Source organism: Anabrus simplex, chromosome 5 (genome assembly GCF_040414725.1).
Source record: "Anabrus simplex isolate iqAnaSimp1 chromosome 5, ASM4041472v1, whole genome shotgun sequence".
In the NCBI taxonomy this organism is placed as follows: domain Eukaryota; kingdom Metazoa; phylum Arthropoda; class Insecta; order Orthoptera; family Tettigoniidae; genus Anabrus; species Anabrus simplex.
The window spans coordinates 392,956,414-392,976,025 of record NC_090269.1 but is presented as its reverse complement, the minus strand read 5'-3'; the positions used below and the strand labels follow the sequence as shown (position 1 = coordinate 392,976,025).

The 19,612-nt window shown below is 41.3% G+C and overlaps 1 protein-coding gene across 1 annotated transcript in view; it reads right to left on the bottom strand.

Annotated features, from left to right (window-relative positions):
• Positions 1-4,522, bottom strand: part of LOC137501059 (zinc finger protein 135-like) — a 75,052-nt gene extending 70,530 nt beyond the window's left edge. The window contains exon 1 of the mRNA XM_068227948.1: positions 4,277-4,522. The gene's annotated coding sequence lies outside the window, so the exon portion shown is untranslated. The remainder of the gene's footprint in view (positions 1-4,276) is intronic.
• Positions 4,523-19,612: the final 15,090 nt, after the last annotated feature.

Here is a 19,612-nt window from a genome sequence, read left to right as displayed (position 1 = left end):
AGTAAACCATGTCTTAAATCGATTGCTTAGTGCCAAACTAGACCGGAATTGTAAAGGGTTATGCATTAAACATAATAGTTACAGTGTAAAATATTTATATGTGAAATTTTCAGGAATGCTTTGCCAAATTATTGGCAAAGAAGGGCCAACGAATTTTGTGTGTGTTCAATTTAAATAAAATGCTCCCTCAGCACTTGCAAGGAAACAGTTCCAGGTTCTTGTTCTTGTAGAATAGTAAACTCTTGGTTACCGTATAAAATATCCGTCCCCATTCCTAGGACGGAGCTTTCCATTGTCCCACTTTGATTTGATTTAATGTATTTTTGTGAGTTTTTATGATGAGACTAAAATTAATGATTAGTGTCCCATTCAACCCTGTACTACTGATTAGATTGTGCCCGTATATTTAATTGTAGATTTTATATCTTCATATTTTTTTATTGTTTATTAGTTGCAATAAATTTGGACCATAACACCCCCTGAAATAAATACTGGTTGGAACTCAGGCTTTGAGCGGGTACAGTATTGCAACAACATTTGTACATTTCCAGAATGATGAAAAGGTAACAGTTTTAAGACAGTAGTTGAAAATGTCTCACAACAGGAAAAATGGCACTCATAATAGTATGGATGCAATTGTATTAGCATATTATCTACATTACAGCTGTAGATTTACTTGAATAAAGTACCTTCATAACATGGTTGCCAGAACAAAACGTAGGCGATTACACTGTGGGGGTGAATGATAGGTACAAATTCATGCCTGTTTAGGAGGTATTCTATATTTTTAAAAATATGTATTAAGCTTGTTGGTTCCCTCTGTTGCTGCTGACCTTTCAAATACCCAGTGAGCAAGTGTTACTTGTATTTTGTTTACTTGAATGAGAGTCAAATATTTATATTTCAGATTTCTTAGGACTCACTTGACTGAGTTTTGAACCATAGGGTAGCTTTGGAAATCACATCCATTGAGATTTCTCTTGCAATCTAAAAACATGCATCATAATGAGCCATCATAATTTCAATTTTCTCATTTAACCATGGTTAGGGATGGTGACTAACTTTCACAAGACGTTTGGGAGTATGCTTGTCCTGCAGTCTGGTATCAAGAGCATTAAACCTGCCAACACTTGTGTCAATATTGTCTAGAAGAAGAGTATCATTCCAGGTTAGGTTATAGGCATCATACATTAGGTGAACCAAATCAATGTTTTTTTTATATTTCAACAGGTGGTGAAGTTTAGCCTGTACTTGGGTACACAAAGGGAGTAGACTGAGAAAATTAGGTCATGAGTTGAGATTGATGGAATATGAATTTGGCCATGATTTACAACCTTCTGCACATTGTTAGTTGTAGGATAGATTAATATATGAGGTGTAATTATTTGTATATAAGTGATAAGTAGGATTTGAAGGAAGGATAGCCAGGTTATGGAAAAACGTCACGTCTACAAATTTCCCATTATGGGCTAATTCTTACTTTAGGTTGATATTAAAGCTACCTATGATTATTACATGTGCATGGATAGGCACAAGGTCAAATCAAAAAGCTTAGATCTCAGTCATGTCCATTTTGCCACAAGCTTTATGGACAAATGCAGTGGGAACTTTTCCTGTGCTAACAGTAATCTCAACAAACTTGAACTCAAGTCCCAGCTGAGGAACATGCAATGACTTACAAGCCATTTCTATAATAAAATGTTACTCCACCTCCTTTCCTAACACAGGATCGGTCCCAGGGGACAAGTTCATAGCAATCAAGTGCTACCACAGAGGATGGGACGGTAGATGTGAGCCAACTTTCACTGATATATAGGACATGTTGCCCATAATTCAACAGTGTGTGCAGGAAGACAGAGGGCATTTATATGACAACATTGTAAGCACTGTGATCTGGAGGCAAGGGCCTGATTCAACAGAATACCTTGGGTGATGGGACGGGAAGGGTGGAAGGAATAGTGTTGAGTCCCTCACCACGGCCAGAACCAGGTAGTGGACATGGTTCTAACTGTATGGTAGAATATTCTTACAAATAAATTGAGAGCAACAATGAATACTCACCTCATCTTCCTGGAGAAAAAGAACACTGACTGATACTAGCACCATAACGCACACACAAACACTCATGCACTTAAAGAAAGTATAAAAACAATTAAATAATGAAAATATAAAAAAAATTAAATCTGTATAAAACATAAATCATGAAATTCATCATCGTGCAGATTACATTAGATTATTTAGTTCGGTCACTGAGTAAACATAACCTTTGGTCTCATTTTAAAGAAGAACCCCAATGCGACCATACCATATCCAAACTTCAGTAATGCCCAATGATCCCTATATGTATTTAATACTCCCTTAGAAGTTTCTGTAAGTGATTCTGTTATCAGCCATTTGACACCCTTGGGTAATACCAATATAATGGTCCGTTATTGGTCATTACAAATTTTCCAGCTAACTCATTCTCGGTTGCCTGCATTTCCCCCTCGTGTGCTAAGTTGGGCTCGTCAGTTGGGACTTAAGTTGGGCTCGTCAGTTGGGACTTAAGTTGGGCTCGTCAGTTGGGAGCCCAACTTAGCACACAAGGGCGAAACGCAGGCAATCAAGAATGAGTTAGCTGGAAAATTTATAATGTCCAATAACGGACCATTATATTGGTATTAAAAATTTACTCATTCAGGACAAATATTTTAAGTTCTCTATGGGAATCAACATCTATATCAATTGAACAGAGTACTCGAGCATAATTCGGGTTTGGTTTTCTTAACTAATAAATTCTCACAAGCTGGAAATATATCCATGTCTTCCGGTAAACATGAAGGACAGTGTTATGGTTATTATACTGCTGCTAGATGCGACAACTGAACCTTGCCAATTAGAATGATTTTTTTGAGCATGTGTTCCGTGCACTTCGTTTTACCTCTCATTTCTACAATGATATCACAGTGTTTTGATTCTCTGAGCAAAAGTGTGATAGAGACCCTGATAAATAGAACATAATGCAAGACCTATAAATGTGGGCAAACTTTGCTCAGAAAAGTACTTAAAAATTACTGAAAACTATCGAGGAAATAGTTGAAATGCTGTTGCAAAAGCTGCAACACCCCTCTCTGTTTACCTAAATATTTATTCTTTATCAGGGGCAGTCAACATTATCTTGATATTTCATTCCAGCAAAGTGAAAACGTATGCCTTGAACGGTTACCTACGATTGCTGGTCATGCACGCTGTATAGGATACTTTCCACTCTCCACTATCTCATGTTTACGTTATTGAGCCATGACATGTTGACAAATTTCTTTCAAAATATGTATATTTCTGTCATATATATTTGTGCATGGATTAGTTGTTTTCATTCATACAAAGCTTCCCATAGTACTTTTGGATCCATAGCTTTGGACACAGACTTGGCTAAGTCTTAATTTTCTTGAAAGTCACTACCTGACATGAGGATAAAGCTTCATCTGCAGTACATAGCTTCTCATGCATTATGAAATATTTTACTACCAAGCATTGAAGCTACCTATAGGAGCACTAATATGTTGGCCGTGAAGAAGAATTACATGGGAAATGAAAAGCATGAAGGTCATTTTAACCCTTACCTTCGGATTGTCCCTGCCATCTAGTAGGAACCTCTGTTAGTCGCTAGACACTATCGGAACAACTGCTAGAACTCATAAATGTCAAATTTCTCCAACAGTCTACCATACACCACAACTGTTACAGCAGTCCACCAGAGTGAAAAGGTTAAATGGGACTGTAGAAAAGAATTATATTTACCAATCACCTTTTTTTTCTGTTAGATAACATATTTTTTTTTTAGCTAGGGGCTTTACGTCGCACCGACACAGATAGGTCTTATGGCGACGATGGGATAGGAAAGGCCTAGGAGTTGGAAGGAAGCGGCCGTGGCCTTAATTAAGGTACAGCCCCAGCATTTGCCTGGTGTGAAAATGGGAAACCACGGAAAACCATCTTCAGGGCTGCCGATAGTGGGATTCGAACCTACTACCGGTATCTCCCGGATGCAAGCTCACAGCCGCGCGCCTCTACGCGCACGGCCAACTCGCCCGGTAGATAACATATTAATGCTAATGTTTAATGAGAATATGCAGAAAATAATACATATATGATTTGAAGCAAATGTAAAAGTTTGAAATCAGAAAAATATATTGATCTCCTTTCATATGGCAGTTTGAAGAATAATAGCACCAGCTAAGGTCAGGGCTGAGATACATAACTATAGTTTTGGATTTAAAAAGAATTATTTACTTACATCAGTACAGGTTGATGTTATCAAGACTCGAAATATGGCTAAAATACGTCAGAGTTCAGTGCACTGAATACATCTGTCACTTTGATATACACATCCTGTTTGCCATCCTGTGTCTCAGCCACTGAATTAGACGACAAATTCTCTGGCTGTTTTACTCGGCATCATCCAACAGATCACCTAAATAATAAATTTGGAATTCCAATTCTTCTTTTAGTTCTTCCTGATCAGACGAGATGACAATTTTAAATTCAGTGAAATCACAGGTGAGTGAGATGAGACACTCTAGTGGTAGGTTGGCTGCGCCGGTGACACTGGGTGCCTGCTGCAGCCACACTTCGAAAGTTCTGAGGATAACTCCTAAAGCAGCTATTCTGCTATTTTTTGGGCTTCATTATGCATATATGAGTTAAGAGACTTACTATATCTAGGCAATGTACTACTCATATGCATGGGCTAAATAAGAGATTGGATCTGCAGCATAAGCAGATATCACGCACTAGGCATAGCCAAGTTGACTTGCTTATTAGGTTCTATCTAGTGCATCTAGTATATTCAAATTATAGTACACTATTATACATACACCGCATGTCATACAATGTCAGCACTCAGGTGAGCATTGTGCTCCCTTAAAATTCCTGCACATGGTAACTGAGGTAAAAATTGAAGACACCACAATTCCTTAATGAAGCAAACCATACAGAAATAACATATTTAACGCATTCAAAATGAACGAAGTATTGGGATTGGTCCCAAAAAGCTCATCCATATCAATATTAAACAGGGCCGATAACCTTGATATTAGACCACATCCTCAATAATATACAAAAAAACCGACCACTTCGAAAATGAACCGTTTAAAGGTGGGACATTTGTAACTACAGTATTAGAGTACTCAATAATAATAATAATAATAATAATAATAATAATAATAATAATAATAATAATTGTACCGGGCGGTACACCTCCACGCCGCTAATTCAAACTTTGCGCCAGTTGAAACTCCTCTACTGGAGGTAGCCTGAACTTTAACGACCATGTTAATTCTCAAGTTTTTCAGAAGATGTCCTACTGGTAAATTTTGAAGTGTTCTGAACTATGTCAATTTCGATTCATTGTTGTTTTCTCTGTAGCAAGAAGTGTGAACATTCTCTTCTAGATGACACTACTTACGAACTACAACTGTGCACTCTAGTGCGAAGAGTAGGTACCTTTTTTTTGAAGTAATTTAGTATTTATAAGTTTGTTCTTGATTAAATTTCTTTTAGCCATTGTTTACGTTGGCAATGTTAATCCTTTCTTTCCGCCAGTTTTGAAATTGGCCAATAGCAAATTTATGTAATTAATTTTCCACCAATCCTAGCTTTCTTCTCCAGTTGTGACATATAATCTTTTGGCCGACCAATAAAAGGCTTGTGGTCGGGTGTTATCATTCAGGAAAGATCTCGAATGTTCCACGAGGGTATATAAACTGCTGATTTTCGGGTCTCCGCGCCACTTCAGTAACATCTATCATTGTGTGATTATGTAGCAGGGGGCGGGAATCGCCTCTTTCTTCGGGCAGCAGTTCATCCACCAGGTAATGGCCTTTTCATAACTTCGTTGCTTGCTTGCTCAGCAGTTTAACTCTCGGGGCAGGTTCGAAACCTTTATCATGTAACTTTCCTTCAAAATGTAAAAGACACTTGGTATCAATTCTATCTTTTTAAACTACAAATTGGGATAGAGAGTGCTAAACCCTCTCGAGCTCCCACTCCTATTGTTTTGAGGTGACTTTAATTTCACAACCGTTTCTTCCTTAATGTAATGTAAATTGTCTTCTTATATGAGTCACCTCTATAGTATGGGATTAGCCCTTGCATTAGCGGCCTAGTGCCAAGTAGGTTTTAGTAAAGTGTATTAGGAGTGCAAGTTACGCCTCCTTTCAAGTTGGTATTTTGGAGGCCATGTAATTGTCCTGTTTCTTCACTGAATAGGCCTCAGTAGGTTGGGTATTTTTACCCCTGTGTGTATGTCCTTGGAGGACAGCTTGAAGGTGGAATTTGGTATGGCCTTTGATAGGCTGGAACTTTGAGAGCGGGTTGCTCTTCCAAAAAATTTGTTTCTGTGTGCCTCGAGGAAACTTTACTGTGTAATTGGGAGTAAGTGCTCACGGGCATGATAGGGGTTTTCTCCCCCTTTGTTGAATCTTGTATATATGGGAAAAGTTGGGCTTATTGCTCAAGGATTGTAAGTCTGGGTCTCCAAGCCCAAATCCTGTAACCTCGGTAATTGTACATTCTTCATTGGTTGCTATGCTACTATGTACCTGTCATTCTTGTTATTTCTTGATCTTGAAAAGAAAATATAACCTTTGTTCAATTTTATCTTAACTTTAATTTCGTAAGTTGAGACCTGTTCACCCCAGCACCTTCTTTCACCTCTAACTACCACGGAAATCTCCGTAACAAGTGGTAGCAGAGCGTGGTTGAATGGGTCTAAAGCTAGCCCCTTTTGACGGCTACACATTGCTTTGCTCTTGAACTCTAACAATTTTCTCTGTCGCTGGACTCTTCTTCGTCGTTTTTCAAAATTGTTAAATTTGGTCATCATGCCCGGCCCTCGCGATGTCCTCCATCTCAACTATTTCCGCAAGGAGGAGTTGATCTATGAATTAACAATCAGAAATGTGCAATCTGGAGGCACGGTTGCGGTAGACACCAATAAGCTTAGAGAGTCCCTTGATTTGCCCATTTCCATCCCCACCTTGGGAGAGAAAGAAATTGACGACTCTCTCCACGATCACTGACAACACTACTGAGCTGGCATCCGTAATTACCTTTTTTGAAGAAAATGACCCTTCTCCTAACCAAATTAAACGTGTGCAAGCAAAGTTATTTCATTTTTCTAATAGAGTTAACGATCTATTGTCTCTGAAGTTGAATGACATTCAAAGGAAGGAAGCTAGTGTTGTTCTTGAAAATCTTTCTGAATTGTCCGGTAAGGTTACCCAAATGTTAACTGGGGAAGTTCCTCCCAAAACTGATCAACCCACTACGGCGAATGTAGGTAGCGAGGAAGAGTCTCCTAAGGGAGAAGTCATTAGGAAAACTGTTGGAGCTCAACAAATCTCTGCCGCATTGGACAACGAGTCTGAACGCCGTACCTCGTTGAATAATGCACGTTCTGAATTAGCTTCCTCGCCACTTAAACCTCTACCTACTATGCCACCAGGGTACAGTAGTTTGCCTCATCCATTAGCCATGCTGCTCAGAGGTATTTCTAAGTTTTCTGTTAACTCTACCAGTGAAGTAATTTCATTCTTAAGGTTTTTAGTTGAATTTCAGGATCATGCCCTCGTTTTTTCTCTTTCTCCGTGTCAAATCTTGCAGATAATCTACCGCTATTCCGTGGGTGTCCTCTCAGACAAAATAGTAAGAGCCATTGCCGAACAATCATCTATTGAAGACTTCCACGCCCACTTGCTAGCTAACTTCATTCCGGCTAGGGCAAGGTCCTCACTTATTCAGAAGTACTATTATCGTGTACAGCGGTTGGATGAAAACTTGGCAGATTTCATCCAAGATATTAAGTTCTATACTAGGGTATTTGCTCTTCATTTTCCCGAAGATCAAATCGTTCATGCTATCGTGGAAGGTATTTCACCATCCTGTATGTCATATTTCTGTTTCGCGGCGTGCCCGCAAATCTTCTCTGAACTTGAAGCATTGGCCGTGTCAGCCGAAGGGGTTAGGTATGCGGACACATTACGTGTTGCCAGGGAGCCCCCTCCGCCATCAAGTAACTTTCGGCCTACACCTCGCCGAATCATCACTGTCCGTAAATGTTATGCTTGTGGGTCCCCTGACCATCTTCGGAACAAGTGTCCATCAATTAAATCTAGTGGAACAAGGAATGGAACAGGGTCATCGCAAGGCTGCTTTAAATGCGGCGCATTTTCCCATATCGCCAAGAATTGCCCAAATTCGAATAGCACCCCCTCCTGCTCAACTTCGGGCGCAACTTTCACCAATGGCAATAATAATAAGTGACTAGTGGCTTCGGCTGAGTCGGTGAACCCATCTTCCCGAGGCTCAGCCCCAAGTAAACATGTCGAAAGATCGGGGAAATGTCAGTCTTCTAATCTATCGTTTGAAGGCCCTAAAGAATGTCTTAGGATTGCGGCGGATACCCCCGCACCTGTACCTTTTCTTAAAATTGAGGTGAATAATGAGCCTATAACGGCTCTAGTAGATTCAGGCAGTGTGTGCTCTATTATTTCGGCTGAATGGTATTCGAAATTGAAATCCGTTTGTAAACTTCCTAACTATTGTTCGTCTTCGGTTCAATATGTTTCGCCTAATTCATCTCCATTAGAAATTTTAGGCTCCTTAAATGCCAAAATTCGTATTTCTAAATTTACTTGGAAAGTTAAATTGTTTGTGGCTAAGCATTTGTCTTGCCCCATTATATTGGGAGCCGACTTCATGTCCCATACTGGTCTTGTGCTCGATCTTCAGAGTAGGTCGTGCACTTTCAAATTTGCTTCTAATTGTAAAACCCCTTTGTTAAAGTGTAGTTCTGTATCATGTTCATCTATTTCGCCTACCCAGGATGAGATGTTGTTAGATATTAGACATCTACCTGAGGAGCAGGCTGATAGTATTCGTAAGTTGTGTCAGTCGTTTCCAGAGGAGTTCTCTGATACTCTTGGTGTTACTGACCTTATTGAATACAAAATTGAGGTCACGGATTCGATTCCTGTCCGTTTTCCACCTTATAGGCTATCTCCACCTAAAATGAAGGTATTGAAAGAAATCAACGATCAAATGTTAAAGGATGGTATTATTAGGCCCTCTAAGTCGGCGTATTCTTCGCCTATTTTCCTAGTCCCGAAACCCCAAGGTGGCTTCAGGCCTGTCATTGATTATAGGGCTCTCAATTGGAAGGTGGTGTTACAATCTGTGCCCCTTCCTGACCTTCATTCTTGTTTTTCATGGTTTCGTAAAGCTAAGTTCTTTACCATCTTGGATCTAAATCAGGCCTATAATCAAATTCGTCTGGCTGAAGAATCCAAACATCTTACAGCGTTTGCCACGGATTGGAACTTGTATGAATACAGCCGCGTGCCTTTCGGGCTCCCCACGGGTGCAGCTGTGCTTACGAGGCTACTAGACAGAGTCTTCTCCGACATCAAATTTGAGTACCTGTACCACTATCTTGATGATGTCGTATTTTCGGAGACATTCGAAGAACAACTAGATCATCTGAGAGAAGTTCTCAATCGCCTCCGTAAGGCTGGGTTAACTGCGAAGTTGTCCAAGGTAGCCTTCGCTAAGCCCTCTATGTCATTTCTAGGGCATATTGTGTCGCCCGATGGTGTTGCAGTCGATCACTCCAGAACAGGGGTGCACGGAAGAAGCCTCCCCGAAGATTGTGTAAATTACGCTATGAAAAATCAGTACATTCGGGCGCACCCTGGGCAACGTTGCAAATTAGCAGCGGCGGATTCTTCCACTACCGGTCAACACAGAAGTAGTAATCCTCCTAAAGGGTCTTTTTTAAGACCACTTGTTATAGTCTCGATAAACATTGAGGGTTTTTCGTGTGCCAAAGGGACCCTATTGGCTGACTTGTGTAAGGAATGTAAATGTGACATTCTTCTAGTGCAACAGACTCACCGGGGCTACAACAGCCATCGACCGAAAATCGCAGGCATGGAGCTTGTTCTGGAAAGGCCCCATGATAAACACGGTAGTGCCATTTTCACCAGACCAAACCTAAATATCACATCAACCTCACTAACTGAAAGGGATGATATTGAGATTCTTTCTGTATGTACGCCACACTTTAGCGTTACTTCTGTATACAAGCCTCCTAATGTTGACTTCACGTTTGAAGAACCTACTAACTTTAAGTACCAGGGCGTAAATTTCATCCTTGGCGATTACAACTGTCGAAGCACATCTTGGGGATACCCAGATTCAGATACCAATGGAGATAAACTGGAAACCTGGGCAGAGAATCATGATCTTCATCTAATTCATGATCCAAAACTACCAGCATCCCTCAATAGCGGTCGGTGGAAGAGAGGCTACAACCCTGACAATATTTTCGTGTCATCAAAAGTTGCTGGGAGTTGTGTGAAGATGTTGGGTAAGCCCATCCCATCTACCCAACATAGACCTGTAATCTGCAAAGTGAATGCCATGGTAGTGCCAGAGGAGGTACCTTTTAAGCGAAGGTTTAATTTTCAGAAGGCCAATTGGGAAAGATTCACCAACGAGCTTGATATAGAAGTTGCCAAGATCCCACCGAAACCTGAGATGTACGAGGCATTTGTCAAATGCGTCCAGACAGCCTCTAGAAGGACCATTCCAAGAGGTTGTAGAACAAATTACATACCAGGAATGACTGATGACAGCAAACAGCTGATGAACCATTACAAAGATCTTTTTGAGGCTGACCCATTTGCTGATGAAACTATCCAGGTTGGTGAGGAATTGATGCAAACTATATCAGCAAATCGCAAAGCTAAGTGGACCTCACTGGTAGAGAATCTGGACATGAAGTTGAACAGTAGGCGAGCCTGGAATCTCCTGAAAAACCTCAGCGGTGACCCAACAAAACCTAGAAACGTCACCACAATTACAGCTGACCAGATTGCAACCCAATTACTTATGAACGGGAAGATTAAAGGTCGGAGTACACGGGAGCAACTGGAACGAACCCCAGGAAGTGAGAACCAAAATCTCCAAGAACACTTCACCTTGAATGAACTAGAGTCTGTCATCTCCACCTTGAAATTAAATAAGGCTGCTGGCATCGATGATATCAGAGTAGAACAGATCAAGAAATTCGGCAGGACTACTCTGGAATGGCTGCTTACAATGATTAATGAGTGTGTATCTAAGCTTTATATTCCCAAGCTCTGGAGGAAAGCTCGAGTAGTTGCACTACTTAAGCCTGGTAAGGAGCCAAACGATCCTAAAAACTTTCGCCCAGTATCATTGTTATGCCATTGTTTCAAGATCTTCGAGCGCCTTATCCTTAACCGAATTAGTGGCATCCTCGAAGGAAAGTTCATTCCTCAACAAGCTGGTTTTCGACCTGGAAAGTCATGCTGCAGTCAAATCCTGAACCTTACCCAACACATCGAGGATGGTTTTCAACAGCGTAAGGTAACTGTAGTTGCCTTTGTTGACTTAACAGCTGCCTATGACACCATCAACCACAGGACGTTAGTGAGGAAAATTTACCAGCTCACTAATGATTATCAACTAACATCCCTTATTGGCATTCTCCTGCAGAATAGAAGATTCCAAGTCTCTCTCCATGGTAAGAAGAGCAGATGGCGCGTACAAAAGAACGGTTTACCTCAAGGCAGTGTACTAGCCCCTGTGCTCTTTAACATTTATACTAATGATCAACCCATTATGGAACATACCAGGCTTTTCATCTATGCCGACGATACTGCAGTGGCTGCCCAAGGAAAGACATTTGAAGAGGTGGAGGAAAAGTTGACTTCTGCACTAGATACTCTTGGCTCTTACTATGAAGGCAATCATCTAAAGCCAAATCCCAACAAGACCCAGGTGTGCGCATTTCACTTAAGGAATAGAGAAGCTCGGCGGGAACTGGACATTGTATCGCAAGGCAAACGACTAGAACATTGTCCAACACCTGTGTATCTAGGTGTTACTCTTGACCGAACACTGTCCTTCAAGAAACATTGCCACAACACCAGGCTGAAAGTTAGTTCACGGAACAGTATTTTGAGAAAGCTCACAGCCACCACCTGGGGAGCAAGCCCTCACGTCCTGAGAACCTCTGCTCTTGCTTTGTGTGTGTCCGCTGCAGAGTACGCTTCACCTGTGTGGAGTGCATCCACTCACACCAAGGAGGTTGACATTGCAATCAACGAGACCGTACGTATCTTGTCGGGATGTCTGAAGCCAACCCCAGTTGACAAACTCTACCCGCTTGTTGGAATAGCTCCCCCCGCTATCAGAAGGGCTGTTGCTGCTGATGCAGAGAGGACAAAGCGGACTAATGATTCTCGCCACCCACTGCATGATCACCAGGCCGTAGTCTGTCGACTGAAGTCGAGAAAGAGCTTCATCACCAGGACTCAACCACTGGTAGGAACACCTGAGTATAACCGCATCACCAGGTGGAAGAACATGCTGCCGCCTGATACTCTTGCAAAGGAAGAGCTAGCTCCAGGAAATGACCTGCCCTACCCTATTTGGAGATCACTTAATCGTCTTAGGGTGGGCGTACCTCTTTGCAAGACCAACATGCAAAAATGGGCCATACTTCCAGCTGATGGAGACGCATCCTGCGAGTGTGGTGTAACACAAGATCCGAACCACCTGCTCATTTGTCCCCTACTAGAACATCCCTGCACTACACAGGACCTAATCGAGGCGAACAACAAGGCCATCGGAGTTGCTACATTTTGGAAATGCTGACCGGACACGGAATGATGATGATGACTCCAGAACACAGGCCATCCGTGATTTCAAGCCTCCCAAGGACATCAAAGGTATTGCCAGATTCATTGGTATGGTGAATTTCTTCAGGAAGTTTATTCCTAACTTCGCTAATAGAGCGGCGCCCTTGAACCTTCTTCGTAGGAAAGGCATCAAATTCGAGTGGGGGCCTTCTCAACAAGCCGCTTTTGAAGACCTGAAATTAGCTCTTTGTAATGCCCCTGTCCTTGCTATGCCTGATTTCTCGAAGAAATTCATCGTCCAAACCGACGCGTCGTCGTCGGCGGTAGCTGCAGTCCTTCTTCAAGAGACTGAACTAGGGAGGCGACCCATCGCCTATGCCTCTAGGACTCTATCGGCTCAAGAAGCCAAGTATTCCATCTATGTGCTTGAAGGTTTTACAGTTTTATTTGCCTTAGAAAAATTCCGTCTCTATTAGGAACATGACAAATTCGACTTGGAGACTGAAAATCAAGCCCCAAGCTGGGTCTTAGGTAAGCCACGTCGTACTGGTCGTATAGCCCGGTGGGCTATCCGAATTTCGGCATTCCAATTTGACGCTAGGCATATCAGATGTACTGAAAATGTTGTGGCAGACGGACTAAGCCGTATGTTTTTGAATGAGGTAGAAATCCCTGAACAGGTTGATAGTTCCTCACCCCCCCGAGTCCAGACCTTCTGAGGTTAATGCCATCTTAACGGATGCTCCCATGCTCTTTAGGGATATTGAGAAATATCAACGTGAAGATCCAACGCTGGCTCCGATCATGGAAACCCTTTCTTCTGGGGAACATGTTGTCCCTTATGTACTGAGGAATGGTGTTTTATGTTTCCCTTCGAGGCTTGATAAGATGATGAAAGTTGTCGTTCCAGCTGTTCTTGTACCGATGATCTTCAAGTACTATCATGAGACCGCACTGGGGGGGGGGCATTTAGGCATCTTTAAAACCCGTGAAAAGATCCGTGAAATGTTTATTTGGAAGGGTATGGACGGTGAAATTCGTGAACTAGTAAAGGCTTGTAAATCTTGCTTGCTTAGTAAACCCACCATGTCTACCAAGGTAGGCCTTTTGTCTTCTCATCAAGCGTCGCGCCCAATGGAACGCCTGTATATTGATTACGTAGGACCCTTCCCCCAGTCAAAGGGAAATGCCAACAAGTTCATCCTTGTATGTGTAGATGGTTTTACAAGATTTTCCTGGTTATTTCCGACTAAGCTGGCCACCGCTCAGTCCACCATTACTTGTTTAAATTCAATCTTTGCTTCTTTTGGTCCGTGTCAATATATTGTGTCTGACAATGCTAAGGCTTTCACATCTAATCTATTTCGTAAATTCTGTTTTGATCTGTCCATATCTCATGTGACTACTTCTGCTTATTATCCCCAACCGTCTCTTGCCGAAAGAGTCAATCGTAATCTCAGGTCGGCTCTTATTGCTTATCATCATGAAGACCATTCCAGGTGGGACACGTCCCTGCATTGGTTAGCTTTCGCTCTGAATTCGGCTGTTCATGAATCACATAAATTTACTCCAGCTTCGTTGATGTTCAAGTTTGTTCCCAACACGCCGCTCTCCAACCTTTGGTCTTTGAGTGATATTCTACCTGAGACAATAGATCCACATAATATTAAAGATCTTTGGAAGAAGGCCAAAGCCAACCTTAAAGTGTCTCATGAAAAGGTTAGGGAAAGATATGATCGTGGACGGAGACCCACCCCTTTGAAGGTAGGCGACCAGGTGATGGTCAAAAATTTTGTTCCCGCGGGCAAGCTTGCCGCCATATTTCATGGGCCGTGTATTATTCTCGATTTCCTTACGCCCGTTACCTTATTGCTAAGCAATCCAGCCACCGAGAGGATATTTAGGGTTCACCTGTCGCAGGTGAAACCCGTGTAACTTCCGCGCTAACGAAGCTGATTTTATATTTGTTTTAACATTTTTGAAAGAATTCGGAAGGTTATATTTTTTTGGTTTCATTTTGAGGCCTTCTGCCCTTGGAGTCAGGTTCTTTGTATTTAAGCATTTATTGTACACCTTCCCCGATCAGTTAAACTGCCATCCTGTCCTTGCCATGGCCATTACCATGCTCCCGTCTCCTGCTTACATAAAACTGTGGCTAATAGGAATGAAATAAATATTTCCACGCCGCTGGCCCCTCTGTTCCACCACAAAGATTGTACCCTAAAATCATCGGGTCCAACAAAATTCTGCCGCCGAGATCTTAATGTTTCAGTGCCCCCGCAGCCGCGCGGCGCCGTGCTGCTCCTGGGGTAGAGCACGGGCCCCATCTACTTCATGGAGGTCAACCAGTGTACGGCGAGCCGGAGCCCTCCTCCCGGCCAAGGCTGATGTGCGGCGCACAACCTGCAACTTGCCCGCGGCCTGTATACGTTCGCGGCGGGTGCGGCGTGCTTCAACACCACCACTCCTCTCATAGTGCGGGCGAGCGGTATATCAGGGTACTTGAGGGGTACGAGCGGTCTCCTCTGGACACTAGCAGCGGCGGTTGGTCTGGCCGTCAAACTTAATCAACATTGAATGTACTTAATCAGCTACATGGAAATTTCATACCAACAATTACTACATTTTTGGATTCAACTGCAATATCTGGTGGACTTAGAAAATTTTTCTTCACTTTCAAGAATTAAAAGTTTTCCTTCTGAATTCAACTACTACAAGCATAAAGACATTACTTCAAAAGTTACTACAAAGAATTTTGAAACTGGATCCAATCATTTAAGAATTTTTTTTTCCTGCAATCAATGTCTACGTCAACATCATAACTTGGTCTTTGTTTTCAAACAATTTGATGTGCTTATGTGTCACCCCTTGGAAGGACCTTTGGGGGGGGGGGAGGTCTGTACCGGGCGGTACACCACCACGCCGCTAATTCAAACTTTGCGCCAGTTGAAACTCTTCTACTGGAGGAAGCCTGAACTTTAACGACCATGTTAATTCTCAAGTTTTTCAGATGTCCCTACTGGTAAATTTTGAAGTGTTCTGAACTATGTCAATTTCGATTCATTGTTGTTTTCTCTGTAGCAAGAAGTGTGAACATTCTCTTCTAGATGACACTACTTACGAACTACAACTGTGCACTCTAGTGCGAAGTGTAGGTACCTTTTTTTTGAAGAAATTTAGTATTTATAAGTTTGTTCTTGATTAAATTTCTTTTAGCCATTGTTTAAATTGGCAATGTTAATCCTTTCTTTCCGCCAGTTTTGAAATTGGCCAATAGCAAATTTATGTAATTAATTTTCCACCAATCCTAGCTTTCTTCTCCAGTTGTGACATGTAATCTTTTGGCCGACCAATAAAAGGCTTGTGGGCGGGTGTTATCATTCAGGACAGGTCTCGAATGTTCCACGAGGGTATATAAACTGCTGATCTTCGGGTCTCCGCGCCACTTCAGTAACATCTATCTTTGTGTGATTATGTAGCAGGGGGGCGGGAAGCGCCTCTTTCTTCGGGCAGCAGTTCATCCACCAGGTAATGGCCTTTTCATAACTTCGTTGCTTGCTTGCTCAGCAGTTTAACTCTCGGGGCAGGTTCGAAACCTTTATCATGTAACTTTCCTTTAAAATGTAAGACACTTGTATCAATTCTATCTTTTTAAACTACAAATTGGGATAGAGAGTGCTAAACCCACTCGAGCTCCCACTCCTATTGTTTTGAGGTGACTTTATTTTCACAACCGTTTCTTCCTTAATGTAATGTAAATTGTCTTCTTATATAAGACACCTCTTTAGTATGGGATTAGCCCTTGCATTAGCGGCCTAGTGCCAAGTAGGTTTTAGTAAAGTGTATTAGGAGTGCAAGTTACGCCTCCTTTCAAGTTGGTATTTTGAAGGCCATGTAATTGTCCTGTTTCTTCACTGAATAGGCCTCAGTAGGTTGGGTATTTTTACCCCTGTGTGTATGTCCTTGGAGGACAGCTTGAAGGTGGAATTTGGTATGGCCTTTGATAGGCTGGAACTTTGAGAGCGGGTTGCTCTTCCAAAAAATTTGTTTCTGTGTGCCTCGAGGAGGCTTTACTGTGTAATTGGGAGTAAGTGCTCACTGGCATGATAGGGGTTTTCTCCCCCTTTGTTGAATCTTGTATATATGGGTAAAGTTGGGCTTATTGCTCAAGGATTGTAAGTCTGGGTCTCCAAGCCCAAATCCTGTAACCTCGGTAATTGTACATTCTTCATTGGTTGCTATGATACTATGTACCTGTCATTCTTGTTATTTCTTGATCTTGAAAAGAAAATATAACCTTTGTTCAATTTTATCTTAACTTTAATTTCGTAAGTTGAGACCTGTTCACCCCAGCACCTTCTTTCACCTCTAACTACCACGGAAATCTCCGTAACAATAATAATAATAATAATAATAATAATAATAATAATAATAATAATAATAATAATAATAATAATAATACCCAGCATGAAGTTAGGATGTGCTAAAAGAACATAAGTCCATATACCGCATAATTGAGTACAAAAAGCAAAGCATCAAGTGTAATTAAAAACAGGAACAGTGAACGACGAACGGGTAATAAATTGAGACGAATTTTGCTAATAAATATTCTGCACAAACAAAGCTTGGTGATACACAGACTGGAAGTTATGCATACAAGCTATTTTATTGGAATAACTAGCTGATGTACCCGTGCTTCGCTACGGGATTCTCAGAAAGACTGACTTTGTGGTTTTTCTAACTGAAGTCAACTTATGTCATTACAAAAACGTCAGTAGAAATGTAGAGATTAAAAGAAATATTATCACATAAAATACTCGATCAAATTTAAAACTGCACATTTTCTCACTTTTAACGAACAGTACTACGGTGCCGATCTAACATTCCAAAGTTCCAGAACTGGAATGACCAGGCCGCAGACAGCCATGAACACTTCTCTGACATTATTCCGTTAAATATGCACACTTCTCATTCCAATCAGTGCCTCAGAGTAGGGAATGAATAGCTCGAATGCTATGATGAACCAGTGTGTTACGTACCAGTAATATCGGAAAATTTATGAAACCGAGGAATGGCATGCTAAAGAAGAAAGTTACCTAACTCCCCAGGTACTTCCCGCCAGTATTTAGGCGGACTGTTACACTTGTACGAATGGGCAAGTTGGTCGTGTGTTTAGGGGCGCGCGGCCGTGCCCTTGCATCCGGAAGATAGTGGATTCGAATCCCACTATCGGCAGTCTTGAAGACGTTATTCCGTGGATTCCTATTTTCGCACCAGGCAAATGCTGGGGCTGTACCTTGATTAAGGCCAAGGCCGCTTCTTTCACACTCATAGCCGTTTCCTATCCCTCGTCGCCGTAAGACCTAACTGTGTCGGTGCGACGTAAGGCAAATTAAAAAAAAAACTCGTTACGCAGCAGTAATCCTATCTATCGGAGATAAATGGCAACAGAAGACAAAGCACATCACAACAAACAATGGGTAATGTTATGTCATTGTTGATCAATTTTATGATTTTTCTACATTGTAGTTCTTCACATTTCGTTTTTTTGAGTCTGTGACATTAAGGCGTTTTATAAAATTATTTATAGCGTAGACTGTAGTTCCTTATTCTCCGACTTTACATACCGAGTTCCATTAAATCCTGTTTACCCATTTTCTCGTGACTCGGCGCTGATAAGGACTTAGTAACAAAAATCCAAATTCATGAATATCTCTGATCATAGCCGGTATGGTAACAATTATAAGACATAAATGATCGGAAATATAATACTACAGAACTAATAGTATTTATCGATACGACCACTAATAACATAATTATTTGGGAAATAAATGTTAGGCCTACCCCTAAACTACCATTTCATTCAGCGTGAATAAAATTATTTATGGCCTAGATTATAGTGACTTATTCCCCGACTTTGCAAACCGTACCTATTTTCATTAAGATAGGACCCCTAATAACATAAATATTTGATCATTCCATTGTAGGCCTTCCGCTAAACTATAATTTTTCTCAGCGTGAATATAATTATTTATGTCCTAGATTGTAGCGATTTATTCCTCGACTTCTCCTACCGATTTTCGTTAAGATGCGACCATTAATAACAAATATTTGAGAATTAAATTTTAGGCCTTCCTCTAAACTACCATTTCACTCAGCGTGAGCACAATTTTTATGGCCTAGATTATAGAGACTTATTTCCCGACTTTGCATACTGATTTTCTTTAAGATATGACCACTAATAACATAAATATTTGAGAATTACATTTTACGCCTTCCCCTAAACTACCATTTCAGTCAGCGTGAATAAAAATATTTATGGCCTAGATTGTTGCGACTTATTACCCGATTTTGTATAGCGATTTTCATTAAATTCTCTTCAGCCGTTTTCTCTTGATGCGTGTGCATACAGACAGACAGACAGACAGACAGACAGACAGACCAGCGCCTCCTAGAGAACAAGGGCTGGCAATACGAATGAGAGTAGCTGATGACGTATGTTGAAGTTGGCCCATGCCAGTAACTCAGTTAGCTTGTTGCTGCTTGGTGTATGAGGACGCGTTTCCCTATTATGTGTGTTTTTCATCGATTATATTAATGTTAATCGAGTCTTGTGTGTTAACACTCGCTTAATATTCCTATTAGTGTAAAGTTCAGTTAAAGGTGATAGTACTTATAAATTGTTAATATTGATATATCGTGTTTAAAGTGCCGGCATGGCCACCACGTGAGGTTAGAACTGAGTTTATTTTTAATGGTGTGTTGTGAATTGCGATCACTGTTTTTCAAATTATGAATAACGATGTCTCAGAAATGCAGTGTTCCAAATAGTAAGGGCAATTATCGCACTGGCTCTAAAGTGAGTGTTTTCTCGTTTCCAACTGACGACTCGGAGAGAGCTA